The sequence below is a fragment of the Phalacrocorax carbo genome, chromosome 3 (assembly GCF_963921805.1).
Source record: "Phalacrocorax carbo chromosome 3, bPhaCar2.1, whole genome shotgun sequence".
Lineage (NCBI taxonomy): Eukaryota > Metazoa > Chordata > Aves > Suliformes > Phalacrocoracidae > Phalacrocorax > Phalacrocorax carbo.
The window spans coordinates 8,456,706-8,474,964 of record NC_087515.1 but is presented as its reverse complement, the minus strand read 5'-3'; the positions used below and the strand labels follow the sequence as shown (position 1 = coordinate 8,474,964).

Below are 18,259 nucleotides of genomic sequence, written 5' to 3'. Positions count from 1 at the left end.
ACCTCAGGGAAACGCTAACCGTGTTTTGCAATCATACTCCTATCCAAAAGAAGCAATGAAGCTGCAGTGAAGTCTTACAAAAGCAGTTTATAACCCCAAAATTGAACTTCAACTTGAAAGCTGTTTCAGTTTACATTTCAACTCTTTGTTTCACCCATGAAAGTTTCCACTTGATGCTTAAAATAGCAAAGACGGAACATTTTTGTTTACTTCCACACAAGAACAAAATTCCCTGAGATATCAAGGCAATGAAGAATATACGTACACGCGAGAGAGAAACAGCTTCTGTGGTCAAATTATTCAGGTTCTTTGTATATAGAATTAGGTAGAGCAGGGAGAGCTTTCTGGTATTACTTTTTTGTCTGTTGGTAGAAAGTAATTATTGGCAAACTAATGAATGTAATTTTCATATTCCTGCAGACACATATAAAAAGAATAAGAAAATTATTTAAGAAATGCAACTACTATACCTAGAGTAACCTACAAGAATGCATATATACCCCAACAATTTAGCCTTGACTCATTCCATCATTTTAAATGTAATTATGTAGGACTCAGAGAAAAGAGCTCTTTTCCTTCTACTCCCACTTGCTCGTCACTGCAAGAGAGCTATCATCTGGTCCTATGAGCAAAACATCTCTCACATAACTGTACGTGACGACAAGAAAGGAATTTTGAGCTTCTGAAGACATACTACATCTATGCACATGTAATTAAAACTGAAGAGAAGAGCAGTCACCATTTATGGAAGCTCCTGCCAGACTCCTGCAATCTTGGAACATGAAGTAGGGGTTGCAGAACTGTACTTACATACACATACATTTATGTATTTAGTCATTGCTCCTGAAAGAAGGTGCTAGTAAACAAACAAATCCCAAGAATATAACCTCAACTAAGATTACACGTGAAGGGTTTTTTGAGTTGGGTTTTTGGGTGTGGTTTTTTTTGTTTTGTTTTATTGGTGTTTTTTATATACATATTTTTTGCTGTGATTTTGTCAGCAAAGAATTTAATTTGCTTTATGTCTTGAAGCGACTCAACTTTTAAAACTCTTGGATCGTCTCTTATATAAACACAAAAGAAACTCAGAATTATAAATCTTTTGTCTTTTAAATAAAACTGTGAAGCCAAGAGATTTAATTAGTTTTGGGGGGTTCAACTTGAACTATTATTGTTCAAGATTTTTTTTCTGGCAAAACAGAGACCAAACTGAATCATCTTCTGTCAAACAAATACATTATTTTCAGCCAACTAGGAAAAGGCATATAAATACAGATTTAGGTTTGAAAGACAAGCTGATGCACAGAGTTTACAATTGTCACTCAGGCCAAATGGTATCATCAGAGGCAGCAGGGAACTGAACCTGTGGGTTCAAGCATACATTTCTGACTTCCCAAGAACACTGAAGTTTGAGACTACAATGTTTTCCTTGGCAGGGCTTTTTCCAAAGGTTTTGAATGATGAACAGGAACCAGGAACCTGGAACAGGAACAGAGACTGTCAGTCCCAGCTGTTCTCCTGCCCTTGCTGCACAGACAGCCCAGCTACTCCCGAGGTAGCTCCACGGTTTCTGCATTCTAGTGTCAAACGTTTTCAGACAAAGCAGTGGTTCCTTCAGTTCGCCTGAAACCCCCAGGACAAAGCATAACACTTGGAAGGCTGCTTAGTGGTCTACGTGGTGACAGCAGGGGGCACAGCTACAGGACAGCCATCTCCCAAGTCACTCTCATGCAACTCTTCCCTTTATGGGACACAGGCACTGAACCCTCCCACTGACGCTATACCATGTGATGTGAAACATATAGAGAAAGAAAATGTCTGACTTACAATTAGGACAGAAAGAGGGATGCTTGTTAAGGAAGAAAGAAGGATGTGACAGCAAGACTACAGTTCTTGCTCAGGTGGACGGTTAGCTGGTTAGGCAAGGTGTAACCATGACGGGCAAGCAATGCAAACCAGAAGAGCTGGATGGTTGGGGCAGTCTCCCAGGGAAATGACCACAACAATGTTCAGAGCTCCTTAGAACAAAGCATGTGATGCTACCCTGTATGGCGAATTAATGATTTATCCTAAGCTAATGATTTCCCGCTTCTTATCCAGGGATGCTCTGACCACTGTTGAGTTTTGTGGATGGGCAGGCATTGAGCTAGGCTGCTTCTAAGCACTAGTCCAAAGTCTTCTCCTGAGAACATATTTTTTGCCTGATCAACTCACCTCTTGACCTGCAAAGATGTTTCACCCAGCCTTTGGGCTAAAGGACAAATCTACCTAATCCAAAGCAATTTTGTCACTTTATTTGCTAAGAAAGCGGAACAGCTCTTAAATCATCTTTTCTGCTTCCTTTCCAGTATTCAGGCTGACTGCTTTCTCCAGTCAAAAGTAATCTCATAGCAGAAACTCTTCCATTTACCCCAAAAGGGGATTAGGGCTTCTTGGAAACATTTTTAAAATAAACAGTTTCCTTACCCTGTTTAAACAATGATTGTTTAAGCCATGGAGTCAAAATGACTCAGAGGAGTTGTACTTGTCATTGTACAATATTCAGCATGATCTACAATGTGACCAGGCAGCAGTGACCTGTATTAATCACAGGCCAAAGTATAATTAAGGTAAAATTAATGGACTGTGATGGTCTGGCAATTGCTGTCCATGTTCTCACCCTTTCTGCTGGCTTGCCAGACTACTGTGCTTCTGGTAGAGAAGTGGTCTGCAACTGAGGCAGAGAACAAGAATCCCTTTGCACAGAGCAGACTCATAAACAGACAAAAAAATGGACTCAATTTGTGCGAGCATACGGAGGAATTCTTTCCACCCTGATTACGGCAACAGCTATTGGACAGAAGAGGACTGGCAAATCTACCTAATTCAAAACTGCCCTGTCACTATGATCAACATGAGTTAAAAAACTGCCTGCTAATATACTATCCCTGACTGTAAGGAAGAAAACATTTCACTTCGGATCTGTTACGTGATTTAAAATACCATGTCTTGTATGAAGAAATCTGTAATCTTCCAATATCAACCCTAATTCTGCCTTTCTTCCCCTATACAAGAGCTTCCAAGTGCCTTGGTCCACAGTCACCCGTGCTCACTCATTTTTTCTGAAAAATATGCAATTCACTTCTCTCCTGTGACATACTTCTGGTACCGATTGCAGTCCACATTAATGGTGAAACACCTGCTATAGTGACACATAGCAGTGCTGACTTAAATTTGTTATTGAAAGATTTTTCAGCAACCCAGCTTGGGGAAATCTTTGACGACTACAGCCTTACAGTTGAGTGAGAAATATACTGCAGCCTCAGAACTAAAACTGCCTCAAGAAAAAAAGCTTTAACAGATGGCTGGGAAACTGGAAACCCACTTCCTAACTACTTCCTCTAGCTGAACACCCGGAAAAAACATCATCACTTGACCTGCCTCGTGGTCAACATCCCATGGAATTAACTGCCACAGAATAAATCAAATTCTTGGGTGGGGGCTAATTTTTTGCTGAAGCAGATTAGCAGCTCCATTTTTCAGAGGGCAACAAAATGAAACCCTTTGCCTAAATGATTCATTAGTAACAGCAGTTTACAAACTCAAAAAAGTATTGAGATACAGCTGTGTCCTACCATGACGGAGTCATGTTAAGATTGTATACAAAGACTTTCAGAAGCCAAATCTTGATACTTCTCCCTCATTGCAAGGTGCCTATGTGAATGCTTACATGTGTCCAAGTCGGGAATACATGCTGGTGAACTATTTCAACACCACTTCCCATTATCTCACGTCTGCCTTTGCCTTTAGACTCCCAGTCCCTCACTATGAGAAAGCTTCTACTGTCTCGTGGAAACTGAAAACATCTATCTAGATTTTCAAGGCATAATGATAATGCCAAAGTTTTAAAGCACATGCTTCAAATTCATGAGTGACAGAAACTTAAAACTTCCCCAATTCCTCCTCATTAACCAGAGTTATTATAAGCTTTAAACTCTCTTGGGTGGCCAGCCTTCTCTGCGGTCAGACAACTGTCCTCCTCTCCCTTCTCTGAATTTTAACTAAACAGGGAGGATTAATAGAAACAGCAAAGGGGGAATCCCATAGCACTAACTCAGTGAAAATTAGACACTATTGTGTCCATCTGCTAAGGTAAAGAGTTCAAATGTTTTCTGAGGTGATAATATAGCTGTCATGGACCTGCAGAGATCCATCGGTCGTGCCTGAAAAATCAGACAAGTTCCCTTGACTGCAGTTAGCTGACTGATTTTTACAGGCTTTGTCAGAAGAGTAAACAAATTTCTCAGTCCAGAGCTATATCTCTCAGGTTTCTGTACTGAAGTTATTAGGCAATAAAGTTGCTTCATAGCGTATGAAGTTTCATTCATTTAAGCTCAACTCTCATTACAACAGTTTCAAGGAACTCCTGAAATATAGGATTGGCAGTCGAAGCTTCTAAATATCAACATGCGGATTCACAACTCAATACTTACACACTTGCTTTTCCAGTGTGGAAACTGCAACACAACCGGCATTTTCAGGAACTTGTATATCAGAAAAATCAACAAACAATGTAGAAGGAACACAGAAGTGCAGGACACCAAGGGTGTGCAAAAGGAAAATGAAACAGCTGGGGCACAGACCTCCTACATATTGCCTTTTTATATTATTTCCCCCCCTCCAAGAGGCCTAAAAATCTTCAGCTACAGGTATTCAAAATTCTCAGGGCTGGCAGAACCCGACTGCACAGTAGGTGTTCTGTGAAAGGCTGAAGATGACTTGGAGGAGCTACAAATTGACGTAAGTAAATGTGAGCTAATGGGATGTGACTAATTCATAGCCACTCAGACTCTAGCCCACATTTCATGACATTACGCTCTTCGGGATAAAATGTTGCAATATATCACTTCTACGTCTGTTTGCACATGATATTTGCACTTACAAAAGCAAAAAACAGCCTTTCAGTCAAACATATTGTGCACATACAACTTTATATCTTCTGGTGACAGCACAGACTCATGAATAACTTTCATGTTTTAATGACTTTTTCTTTGCCCAGATCAGAAATTTTAGTTAACTTTATATGACCATCAGTTCAGGTGAAGTTCAGCTGAATAACAAATACTCAGTAACTATTTTGCTACATGTAGCAGACTGTGCAAAGCATTCTGCACTACTTTACGGCTGGAGCTATTTTCACACATTTATGTGATATCCCAGTGACATCCATGATAACAACTCAAGTGGACATAACAATTCACTAAATCCAGATAGGATTTAGTAACAAGGTAAAGCCTTGCTACTAAATAATGCAGTCTAGCAATCTATTAATCTCATTGGAACACTGAGTCAAAGCTGTTGAAAACTGCTTAACTGATAAAAGTCACCAGATGCTCATCTTTTTGTTCTATATATTTTTCAGCTTTCAGTCGTCATTCTCTCTGTCCAAATTTTGCTGAAAAGATAAAATGCCAAAACATCACAAATCCGTAACTAATCCTATTCCTATCATGGCAATACTATATCAAGGACCTTTCACTCTTACAGGCTGATTCAAAATAAGACTTTCTTACTTTCACACGCACGATACAATTGGGGTTTAACCTGTAGAACTTCAACTCCATTTCATGCCTGCCATTTCACTCAAGTTTCTCTGACGATTCATCTTTTTTCCACACTTGAGATCTATTAACAAGCACAGTCAAAACCAAAACTTCCTACCTGAGGCTGTGGGTAACAACCTCTATTCTTACAATTTTGTGCTTAATTAGCTATTTAGAATATTTGTTCCAGTTCCATGACTCTCGCAACTAAAGTCGTAACAAGTGTTAGCATATACACAGATTACTGCATCAGAAGGAAATTCCTAAATAGCATACAAACAAGAATATTTGGAAAAATTATAGAGCTAGCAAGCAGAGAAAAAAAAAAGGAGGAGACTAGAAACTCAGAAGGGAAATAATCCTCACATGAAGGGTTCTGGCCTAGTTGTAACTCTGAACTAGGATCAGAGGAAGAATATTGCTTAAGCTTATCTACACATGAAAATAGCTACGTGTATTATAGCTTTAATCTCATTTAAATTAATATAATTTAACCGCTGCAAATAGTTTGGGGATATTTATTTCAATTTATTTTGCTTAAGTTGATTAGGGCAGGCCTTGAAGTATGTTTTGCACATGTACACTCCACACATCATTGGCCAAAATGAGACCAACTGGCCACATATTTCTAGAATTCACATTTCTTTTTCATTTTAACAAGAAGTGGGTAATATCTTTGGTAGAAAAAAAAAAAAAAATGGGAGGACTTTTGAACTACTGCTACTGGAAAACTCAAAAAAATTGTTATAAAGAAAGTATAGAAGTAAAACCGAGCAGAAAAAAATATACTTTTCATTGTCCAAGCTTAAAAAAGGAAAGCAAAGGAAAGTGAAAGGCTGAAGCAAAATCTCAATTTGTCCAAATCCAAACCAAAAAACCCCCAACCTTTAGCACTATAACGGTGCTAGGTGTCACCCCGCATCTTTAAGACAGACAGAAACACAGCCAGATTGTGCATACACACAACTACCAAATTTATAAACCCTTCTACACTGCTTCCTCTTAATGTTTTACCTTTTAGGTTTAACTTTCTGCATGAGCTAGCCAAGCATGAGTGAAGCTTTTCTGCATCTATTCATTGCTCTTAATCATTAATTATCCAAGACACTTGGCATCGGAGTTTGGCGGGTGAGAGGGAACGGGGGAGGTGTTGGCACTAATGTTTTCTGGTACACGCATTCAGGCCCAAGCATAACTTGCCACCTTAACAACTAGAATTCTCCAGTTTCTTACAGATATGTTTCTTTTTAGGACTTCTGCTGGAAAGAATATGGTAACTATCTCGCATTCCCTAACGTGCTGATATACTAACTTGGAACTGGCCATGAGTTAGGTGCACAGCTTTCCACGATACATGCAGAAATAAATTTAATAATTTGATATCGTAGATTCATCCCAGTCACCAATGAATTCGCCAAGCTTTGCATTTGTTTACAATGAGATCAGGAGCAGGATTACCAATTGAAAAAAACAGTGAAAGGCCATCAAAAGTTATTTTTACTATAGTAAAAAAATAAACGCATAATGAAGGAAAATAGCTGCTAAACCAAAAAAGAAACACCAACACAGTTTCAAACACTGGGTGAAATAAAAAATTCTAAGTAATTGAAAGAAACAATCTTGAAAATCAGGATTTTTGTTATGTCTGACATTAAGATTCAGAAACTCCCCGTATGACAGTTACAACGCCTGATTCCAACTACAATACAGACACAGGAGCAAAGCCATGCACCTCACACAGCCACAGAAGGCTACAACACAAGCGTTCTCAGTATTCAACTGTTCTTGTCAGATAAATCAATACACAATGCAAATAAATCCTTACCCATCTCATTACATAAGCCATATCAAGGAGACGTTCCCACCTTATAAAAAAGGAAGGATGAGGTTTTGTTTTCTTTAAAGGAACCTTTGCTCTCCATAACAGCTATGAAAACATTAACTACAATGAAATTCAAGAGAATCAGAAGCAAAACTGTACAGCTGTTGTAAAATGAACACATTATTCCTAGAAACAAACCAACGAACCTATCAAGTGAAATGAGTTGATGAGATCTGACACAGAGAAAGATACTGGTCACCCACGAGACTCACTGCACCACGGAAAGTTTCAAACTGAAATAACAAGGATAAGACCTATGCATGCTCATATTGGCAGATTGCTGCATATGAGACTTTTACCTACATTAGAAAGTACTCAGTACCCTACAAATTGTTTCAATTTCAATATTTTCTTCTTGGAAACAACTTAACTGATCATATTTATCTTTGATCCTCCATTTTCTTAACTTGCAAATATGACAGCAAGTTAGAGTTGTGTATGTGTGCTAATGTTGTGGGAAATAAAATAGCCAAGATGTGCTTTTTTCTATATTATTTTCTTTCAAATGAAGTTCAGTTGAGATTATATCTGCTTTTTTAGGCCTCAATATCTTCAGCTATATCCTGGATCTTAATGGATCTCCTGATCATTGCTGTCAGCCTAGAAGTCACATAATCCTCATCCTTCTGTTTCAGGCATTTAAAAGTTTGACTTTACCATACCCATAAATCAGGGGCTGCTCCTGGCAGCTTACATCAGCAGCGGATTTGCTCATAAGTGAAAAGCTTCAGCATGTAGAGCTTCACAAAGATACTGCACTCCAAGTGCCTATTTACTGAACCATATTTCTGGATGACAGACTCAACACACACTTACTTAAATGAGTGGCTGAGAGTCCTACATTAGGTTTTTTCAACCTAATTCAAGAAAGGGTTTAGTACAAATCTATAAAACTAAATCCATGCTTGCTTAGCATTCCTGAAGAGAAAGTCTTTCCAGAATCATGATTTTTCATTTTGCAACTGAACATTGTTATCTGGGGAAAAGGCAGGGGAGCAGCCTAATATACACCAGTAAGACTCATGCTATCTATTCAGCTTCAGTATTTTATTCGTGGATGGTAATACATCACACTGAATGCAGAAGTGAATATAACAGATGACATTTTTCTTCCCCAATTGGATGGAAAGGTAAATAGCTTTAAAATTCGCTTCTTCACAGCTTGTAAGTACGTGCTTTTAATGATGGATCACTTGGGTTGTACTTATAAGAAACATAGCTCATATAAAATACGGTCTTCAGAACCACAGTAATGAAAATTAGATTTGAATTAATGCTTTAATGAAATGTTTACCAGTAAAATAAATATCCAGTAACTTTGATTACTGGGAATGAATCTAAAACTTTTATATCACCACAAAAAACTTGTCAGTTCCGAAAGACTTTGGACATTAAAGAAAGAATCACATCAGTTTTGTGTCCAAATTCATACTTATTTGTAACTTAGCTTAAATTCTCTCCATGAGATCCAGCTCAACCTGGAAGCATTCAAGCCAACATGATTTCAGAAGAAAAATCAGAAATTTCTAGACAGACCACAGCAGAAAGTAATCACAGCTTAGGCAGTCTTCAAAGACTGACTGAAAGGTTTCTATGCATTAAGCCCACTTTGCTTTTTTTTTTTCTTTAAATCTTCTACCATTTTTCAAGGATGAACAAACCTACTGCTATTTTTATAAATCTTTTTTCAATCTTGCTTGCACATTTTTGCCTCTTTAGCGTTCCCTTTGGCAAACAAACACAGCTTTCACTGAGTTGAGTGAGAATGAAAGTTACTGATTCAGTAGTGAACAGTATAAACGCTGTCTGCTTCTGAAAAGTACATTTCATCTTCACAAGTATCTGCACCTTCCATGTACTGGCTTTCACAAAACAACTGAATTTTTTGAATGCAGATAAGTAAAGGGAAGAAAAGTAATAATCACTCATATTTTTATTTGGAAGCCTTAGTAGGCATTACACTTTCAGTGAAAACTGCACATATGACTGAAAAGAAGTCTGACAATCCAAGGCACGTACCTGTCTGTCTATCAATGGGAAAGTCAAACATTGTCTTCAGTTTTGTTTACATTCCCTTATCACACTGCAGTTTCAGACCAAGGAAAGGAGAACCAATACATCTGCCTACCACGTCATCCCTAGCCAGTAGCTTCTGAACTGCAGCTTCCAGAAATGAAGCTACAAATTATTCTCATTGCTTTTCTATTTATATTAGTTCCCTTTGCATTGTACAGCATTATTTTTAGCAACTATTTGCTATAGCACAACCCTTTACCCCTAGATTTGTAGTCCTGTGAGCTTCTCTTCCACACGCAGCTGAAGGTTAGCCCATTCAACTTCCTGCTTCAATGTAGACCTTTTCCTTGCTTTCAATAGCATTTGTTCTAAAGTCATTCTTTGTTAGCTTTTTTTATGCTGCATCCAGACACTAGAGATGTTCTTTTTCTGTCTTCCAGGGAAAAACCTACGTCCTTTCACTTAAAAGTGAACTTTTCCATCTCTTTCCACAGGAAATCCAAGATATTTTTACACAAAACAATAACTAGAAAAAGAATACAAAGAAATATGAAACAAACATCTCTATCCCCCACCAAGCCTCCTTATCAGATTTAAGTCTCCTTGAATTTAACTCAGCATCTCCAGACCCACGATGGGATTCCAATTCTTTTTTCTTCAGTCCTCCTTAAGAGACACTTTGTTAAAATGACTTTGCTCATTTTCTATTTATTGGGAGATGCTTTCTGCAATAGGTATTTTAGAAAGATACTTACATACATAAATATTCCAGGGATCATTTGTCTTCCAAGAACCCTGGAAGTAAAACACTCTCGGCATTTCTTCACTATAGGCTTTTGTAATGCTCTTTTAGCTTTTATTACAGAATTTTCTTGAAGATTTCCCAGTTAAAGCCAGATCACTATGCTAATAAAAGCAACAACCAAGCGATACAACTTGAGGAGAGATTTTAAGCATTGACTGCTTGAAAATGGTAACTTTGACATTATGCAAAGGGCTCTGGAAGGCTCTCCCAGAAGAGGTGTTCTGACAAGTGAAAGCTGCAGAGTTGAGGCCTTACATGCAATTACATTTTCAATATTTTCTTTCCACCAGTTATCACATGCAAGATTAACACAGTCTGGCCAGTGGAACCAGAGAAGGGCTGGTGGGTGGTGGGGGCACTCTGTATAAGGAAATATACTTTAATAATATGCAGAAGAGCCAGCACTATTATGAAGCCAACCGCTGCATGAGATGAAGCAAGAGTCCACAGAGTGACCCTTCCTCCCCAGGAACCTGCCACATCCTTCCCAGGATCTCTGCCACAGGCATGCTCTTCCCTCAGCACCTGGAGTCATGGTGTTGCATTTTTCTGGGCCTTCTACCCTCCCCATTCTTCTTTTCCTCTGTCCTGTGTACATGCAAGAGTCACAGAGTGCTGGGATACTCCCTTCAGACTTCCCTCCTAAAAGCACTACTTCTCCTTTCACTATCCTCTTCATTTCTTAACTTAGTTTTCTTGTTGTTACCCTTCACCTGTGCTTATACTCCTTTCTCACACAGCCTTCTTCTACTGCAATCAACATCCTCAGAAACTTAGCTCCCCCTACAAATTTATAAGCTTTCACTACCTCAAAATCTATCATGGACAATAACACCAATCATGGACTCGCAGTCCGAGACAGTTCTGTTTTATTCCGCTGTTCCTCAGGTATTTGGCACTTCCACACCCCTTATGCCTCCTGATTTTTGTGTGTGTGTATATATATATGGATTAATTCCCTTGTCTGCCTGTCATCACGGGAGATGGCAAGGTGAAATGCACATAGCAATCCATTTTGATGAAAGAGAGGAGGATGCTTTAGCTGGCGGAAAAGTAGAGATAAAGCACTACCTAATTCTGACTTCATAAATTCAGATTGTTTGATGTCCAGCTAATCCTGAAACCTACTTAGGGTATTCCCACACATCCACTTTCAGGGCTGAAGAACAGCCATCCTTTGAGATTAGATGCAGCAGTTTATGGTGAAACATCATTATCAGAGATAAAAATCTGCAGAGTATTTCACAGGGTCATGTATTTTATCTCTGATGAGACACAGTGGGCTGTAATTATTTTGTTAGAAGTATGCACCTTTGTACAGCAATTGGAGATGATTAATAAAAAGATAGTTCTGAACATTTTCAAGTTCTGTTCTTCCATGACAGTTTTGAGTGTCTGCATTACTACCCTTCTTTTTAAAAGAAAGTTGCTTAATCCTTTGTATAGTTCTTACTATTGTGCTTATTACATATTGAAATTGAATTTTTGTACTAATTGTCTGAAGTGAAGTTCAAAAGGATTTGTTGCTATAGCAATAGTTCGTGTTGATTCAGAAATTAATGATAAAAGAAGTGGCAATTAGTACTATTAATTTTTACTTGAGAAACATGGGAGAGTGCTAAAAGGCTTCTGGTCAAAAAAAGTAGTAAGATTCTACATAGGTGACCAATACAGAGCTTGCAGCTATAAAACCAAGCCTTTCCTGACAAATTCTATACACATAATGGATATCTCATGCTGCAGTATGTGCAGCATAAGTGTTGCTGCCTTAATACTCCAAGATGGACCCAGCCTCTGTTGTTTCAGGAAGCCCTACAAGAGCACAAGGATATGTCTGCTTTCATACATAACGGCACCCTGTGGGACAAGCTCTCCTACGTCAGTATAAGGAAGGGTAATTCAATACTTTTCTCTACAGATTTGACACCTTTCTTCCGTGTTTTACAGTGACCTTTCATTTGCATTTTTAGTGAATGTGAGTATGTTGCTTCAAGATAATGACCTGCTCGCTCTCGTTCTTGAGTAATAGCCACGAAGCCAGTATTTTCAAGGTTGTATGAAACCAAAAGAAGTAACTAATATTCCATACTAAGATTGCTATTATCTCACCAAATGATTTGGTATTGTTGCAGCCCACTACCTTCTACAAGGTATTTAAGATCTTAGAGAGAATTATCATTGGTTTTTTAGGCTTGACTTGCTATTTCAATCCCATGAAGAAGAGTGTGGCTCTACATAACTGCTTATATAGCAAGGCTGAAGGAGGTGCAATGCTTTGCTTCTTCAATACATATTTTGAAAGATTTTTTAAAAGTATTCCTTGACTGCCTTAATAAGGTATTTTCTGCTACTAGAAACGTACATAATTACTGACCTCAATAAATTTACTTATTTCACAACGAAATGATGGCGTTGTAGGCTAGTGGCAGATTGCCCCTCAGAGCTATCTTAAATCCTCATGGATCATATATAACATTTTTTTCCCTTCAAGACTGTCAGGGTAATTTCCTTTAGAAGCTACAGATGATACTTCAGACCTTCATGCAGGAATGTTGGGAAGATTTCTTGAAAACTGTTAATTCTAGATGTTGGAGAGGCCTTCTGCTTAGGAGAAGGACAGGCAGGAGTAAGGAAGCTGCAGGACAATGCATGATGTCATGACTCTGTAGACTTGACCTGGAAAGAGGTCCCTTTACATCTCACATGGAGCTCTGAGGCCCATGCAGAACCCTTGGCATTTGCCTCCAGTACACTTCATGCTGTCAAGTAGGGTAATAATGGATAGAACGGTACTCATGAACACAGCTAGAGCTAAGCGGGCAAACAACATTGCACAAAACACCTCAGCCAACCACAGGCATTGACATTAGATAATTTTCTTTAACAGAAGTGAGGCACATCAGAGGCATGTCACGGAAATTCCAAGCACTTTCATTTTAATCCCCTCTGACCCCCCCTTCTCCCCCCGATTTCTTAATCCGCGATGTATTTATAAATAAGAAGGAAACCTCTGACTTTTTGTATTAGAAGCTTTTGCATGTCACGATTAGTCTTTTTCCATAAGGATATACTGGGAATGCAGAAGGAGAGATTATCATCTACACATGCTGGGAGATTATCCTTACATGTCATAACACTGCCTTCTCATTTAGAGGGGAAAGAAGGAAAAAAAAAAATCAGAAATAGCCATTATTGAGCACAATTCCATGAACTGTTGAACGTAACTGGACAATCTTGAATCCCTCTATCACATTCACTGCCCTGAAAAGAGCTTGCTGCAAACTAGCAGAGCAGCCACAACCTCAGGGAGATCAATACCAGGCATAATGCTCACAACAGAGACCGGGCAAATTATCAGATGGTTGGTCTGCATAGACCTCTGCGATGCTGTGGCTACGCTGCTCTATTGCGTCTCGCTAAATGAACAAAACCCTGAATTTGCTTGCTGGGAAGTTTTGTAGATTAAACAGGTAGGGTTTTGTTTACTCCAACTTTAGAACAAAAGCACAGAAAACAGAGGAGGAAAGGTAATGGCATTGACAAGTAGCTGCATTTTCAAATCATATCCAGGAAGACATTTTCTCATAATCCATGCTGTAGCTGTATTATTAACTATTTCTCTGCAAATATCTCAAGGTTTACGTAAGTATCAAACTCCCTCTAGCTCTCATTTCAGCAACTGAATATTTATCATCTGTAATATAATTTATATCTTTTGGTTTTGTTTTTCCAAAACTCTTCTAACCATAGAAAAGACCTTGCCTTCTGTTTGTAAACATTTAATTAAGAAATTTACTCAAGTCTACCTTCCTTTACACTGATTGATGTCTCCACCATGAAACCACATACTTGGAATAGGTGAAAGGGTTAATCTTCCATCCTCTCCTATTTTACACACAGTAATTTTAACAACTCATGTGCAGGAGAACGGCTTTTTCTTGCTCTCACTGAATCTCCTCGCCGGGCTGCACACAGAAGTTTGCGGTCCGATGGCACTCAACCAAGGCACAAGGAGTCGAAAGTGTCGCAGCGTGCTCTTATCCTCTTAAAGAACTCCTGAGCATGAAGTCCCAATCTAAATACAGCATGCCAGGCTTATACTAAATTCATTCTGTTGTGCAGCCCAACGCCACCAGGAACATACCCCAGTGCATATTCTACACCACTCTTTGCTGGATGGACTGAGAAGCACAATTTGTGTGTCTAGAGGTGTAGTTGATCCACACGCTCCCAGCACCTCTAACGGACAGAGTTTCACACATTACAGCAGCTGTGCAGTCTAGCAGAACTGACGTTCTTCCACTGAAGGAAGACATAAAATGAAGTCATGGAGGATGTGGCAATGCTGTTGAATGAATTTGCAAAACAGACTGCTATTGGTGTTACCAGGCTCTTTTTCACTCCAAACTTACAGATCCATTTCAGCATTTGTTACATATTCAAACTAAGGTACTTAAATATAGCTGAGGATACCGATAGAGTGGCTTTGCTTATCCTTCCCCACATATTCTTATCTATACTGCTCCTTATTTTACAGCTTAATTATATACCTTCATGAAACGAAAAGCTGCCACTACAGCAAGGGATACTAATAACATCAGTAAACTGTTCTATCATGTTATTTACTAAACTCAGCAGCCATGCATTTACATGCACTGCACAGAGCTTTCATTGCCTTCAGACACCTCACAGATACTTTGTCTCACCCTCAGAGCCCCACATCTGCTCAGAGCACCACCTCTTCTTAATGGCAAACAAGCCATGATATGATACTGCACAAAATTAGAGTCATCCAGGTCACTTCAAACTTTCTTCTAGTGTCAAGCACCTTTTGCACCCCTTCCCCTTCTTTTTCAAGTCACACAACGCTGCGTAAGCACAGTAATTGCCAGCACAAAAAGTATGCATTTAGACTTTCTGTCTGCTAAAATCAAGACTGAGGGAGGAGGAAAGGTATGAACATAAGAAACATAATGTTGTAGTATTTATGTGGGACAAATTTTCATCACCAGATTTTTCTTCGGCATTTCAGGATTTGGTCCTGAAAACATTCCTAGCATTAAGACTGAAATCCAAATACTAATGCGAGAAAGGGAAGTCAGACAGCTTTGAAGCAGCAACTGTAGCTTCAGAATGAAGAGCATTGAAAGTGGGACTTCTTTTTTAGACCAGCTTACAAATTAATCAAGACATTTTAATCCTTAACACTGATACTTAGAACCGTAACTTAAAACACCATTGAGCACTGTGTTTGTGATGGTCACAGTTGGTTTTCACCATGAAAACCTACTTCTGAGACTGCTACTCTGAAATACATTGGTAAATTGTTGGATTGAGACTGTATTACTACAAGTAAGATGAAATATAAATGTCCTCCAGTAACTGAAATACAAATGGATTGCACTTGACAATATACAGGTATATGATATAAAGTACACATCTGGCTTCCTCCAGAAAGTTGCTATTCATCTACTTTAAAATGGCATGAATTTGCACCTCCCAACAGCTTCTGTAATACATTAGGTTCTGTTCCTTTTGAATGAAACGTGAAAGAACACAAAACCGAATTTCTGGGTTTGGTGGCAAAGTGCAGCTGGTAGAAGAAAAGAAGATAACTTGCAACCTGTTTTGATATAGCTGGCAGCAAGTCAGATAAATTTCATACTGGATTATCCCTGGAGTATTTCATTGCTTTACTAATAAAATCCAGCAAAACCGCTACATCTAAAATAGTCCAACAGAATGGTTTTCAGTGTTTCAGTTAAAGTCAACCCATTCTTCTACTTCCTAAAGCTGACGTTACCCTGATAACATGCCCACAGCACCAAAGTAAAAACACATTACTTTGAATGAGATTCAGCACTAGAAAATGTAATCTTCATATTGCCCTGCAGGGCAATAACGTACATGTAAAAGCTTCTGGGAATAACAGAACTATTAAAAAAATACAGGAAAAAAAGAGAGCAAAACATGAAAAACTTTTTAGGACACACAACATCAGAAAACCCTGAAATACTTCTTCCATGCCACAGAGAATAGCTACCACACAAGTGACCGGCTTGCCTCCATGCTGAGGCACATTTCTGAAAGCCACCAAACCGGGCTTCCATTCTGGAGGAAGCAGCATTACCTACTGCAGTCCTGGTCCAACACAAATAAGCAAACCAAACACTGTCAGAGTAAATATACAGACGTAGACAAAATAAAAATCAATGTATCAGTCACACTTCGAGGTGTATAGGTATGTAAATAAATAAAGAAATGAAATGAAACGAACATTTTGGTCATTGTAGGGTGTAAACACAGGAAAATATTTTGCTTGGGTAAAAACATCTTCAGGACACATCCCGGCTTTTGTTTGCCCTTTTTGTTTTTTTTTTTTTAAAGTTTCTTGACGTGTGTCAGCAATATTGAAGTTACAGCTCTTCTGTCCGTGACTACTTCTATATATGGTCAGCACCGATATTTGCTGGGATTTGCATTTTTACAAAAGTAATCCCATACAATCAGAAGCCTGTTAATCAGTCAGAAAACCCACACGAGCAGATCCACAGCCCCGCACACATGAGCACGTTCGGGCTCCTCTGCCCCGAGACTTCCACAGCGAGGGCAATACGGCTCTGCCTTTCAGTAAATACTCGGGCTCTCCTTCAGCCCCCGGCTGCGGGTGCGCTGGCAGCGCGCACCCTGCCCACGGGCGCCTTCCCGCACTCCCGCTGCCCGGCAGCCCGCACTCCGGCACGGCCCCGAGGAGCCTCCTTGATCCGGAACGGGGGAGACACCGCGCACGGTGCGCGGGGACGCTGCGGGGGCACCGACCGACCGGCCGGCCGGCTGGCGGGGGGGGGAGGGTGGGGGGAGCGCGCACCGCGGCGCGCTCCCGCGCTGCCCCAGCAGGACGAGCCCGGCGGCCGGCGGCACGTCGAGCCGCGCTCCGGGGCTGCCGGTGCGAGCCGCCGCAGGACGGGACGGCCGCGCTGTTGCGGCCGCGGTGCCCGATGCCGCCGGCCCCAGCGGAGGGACGAGCCCACGGGGGCGCACGGCGGGGCGGCCGGCGCCTCGCCCCGCTGTCCGAGGAGCGCAGCAGCGCCCGGGAGCGGCCGCTCCTCCGAGCCCCGCGGGGACGGGGACAGCCCCGCCGCCGCTCCCGGCGCCCCGAGCGCAGCCCCCCCGCCCCGGGCGGACGGCGAGGAGCGGGCAGGGGATCCCGCGGCTCTCCGAGCCGCCCCGCCACGGGGACCGTCCCCACAACTTTCCCCGCGGGGAGCGCCGCCGGCCCGGGCGGCCCCGCACGCCGCCCCCCGCCACCGGCCCCGTCGCACGCAAGAGAGGAAAAACAAACAAAAGCCCCCCCAGAACCCCCGGAACCGGCGTTTCTCTTCCTACCTGCCCGCTTCCCGACGGCCCCGCGCCGCGCCGCGCCGAGCGCTCCCCGCGGCGCCCAGGTGGCGTTAGGAGCGCGCTTCCCACGGGCGGCGCGCCCCCGGCGGCCGGCACATCCCCCGCCCGGCGCCGCCGGGAGGAGGGCGCTCCGCTCCCGCCCGCGCCGCCGCCGCCGCCGCCGCCGCCGCCGCACCTGTGCCCGGGCAGCGGCGCCGCCTCCCTCAGTCCCGGCCCCGGGGTGGGCGGGGGCGCGCCGCAGCCCCTCGCCCCGCGCCCGCCGCCGCCGCCGCCCTCCCCATGCAGCCGCCGCACGAGGGGCTCCCTGCCGCCGCCGCCCGCCGCGCCGCTCATTGGCCCGCCCGCCGCTGACCTCACCGGGCCCCGCCCCGCCCCGCCCCTCCCGCCCGCCGCCCCCGGCCCGGGCCGCTGCCCCGGGGCCGCCCCGCGGGGAGCCCGGCGGCGGGGCGGGCGGGCGGACGGGCCGCGGCCGCCGGGCGGCACCTCCGAGGCGCGATGGCGGCGGCCCCGCGGCCGCCCTGCTGCTGCGGGCGGGGGCGGGCGAGAGAGCGGCGGGCTCTGCCCGCGGCCCCC

At 42.1% G+C, this 18,259-nt stretch overlaps 1 protein-coding gene across 4 annotated transcripts in view; it reads right to left on the bottom strand.

Moving 5' to 3' along the window:
* CHRM3 (cholinergic receptor muscarinic 3) overlaps positions 1-17,843 on the bottom strand; it is a 291,335-nt gene extending 273,492 nt beyond the window's left edge. For 2 of the 4 annotated variants that reach the window (XM_064445767.1, XM_064445768.1), the window contains exon 1: positions 17,672-17,843. The gene's annotated coding sequence lies outside the window, so the exon portion shown is untranslated. The remainder of the gene's footprint in view (positions 1-17,671) is intronic. The other 2 variants (XM_064445769.1, XM_064445770.1) reach the window with 1 other exon arrangement.
* Between the last annotated feature and the right edge of the window lie 416 nt (positions 17,844-18,259).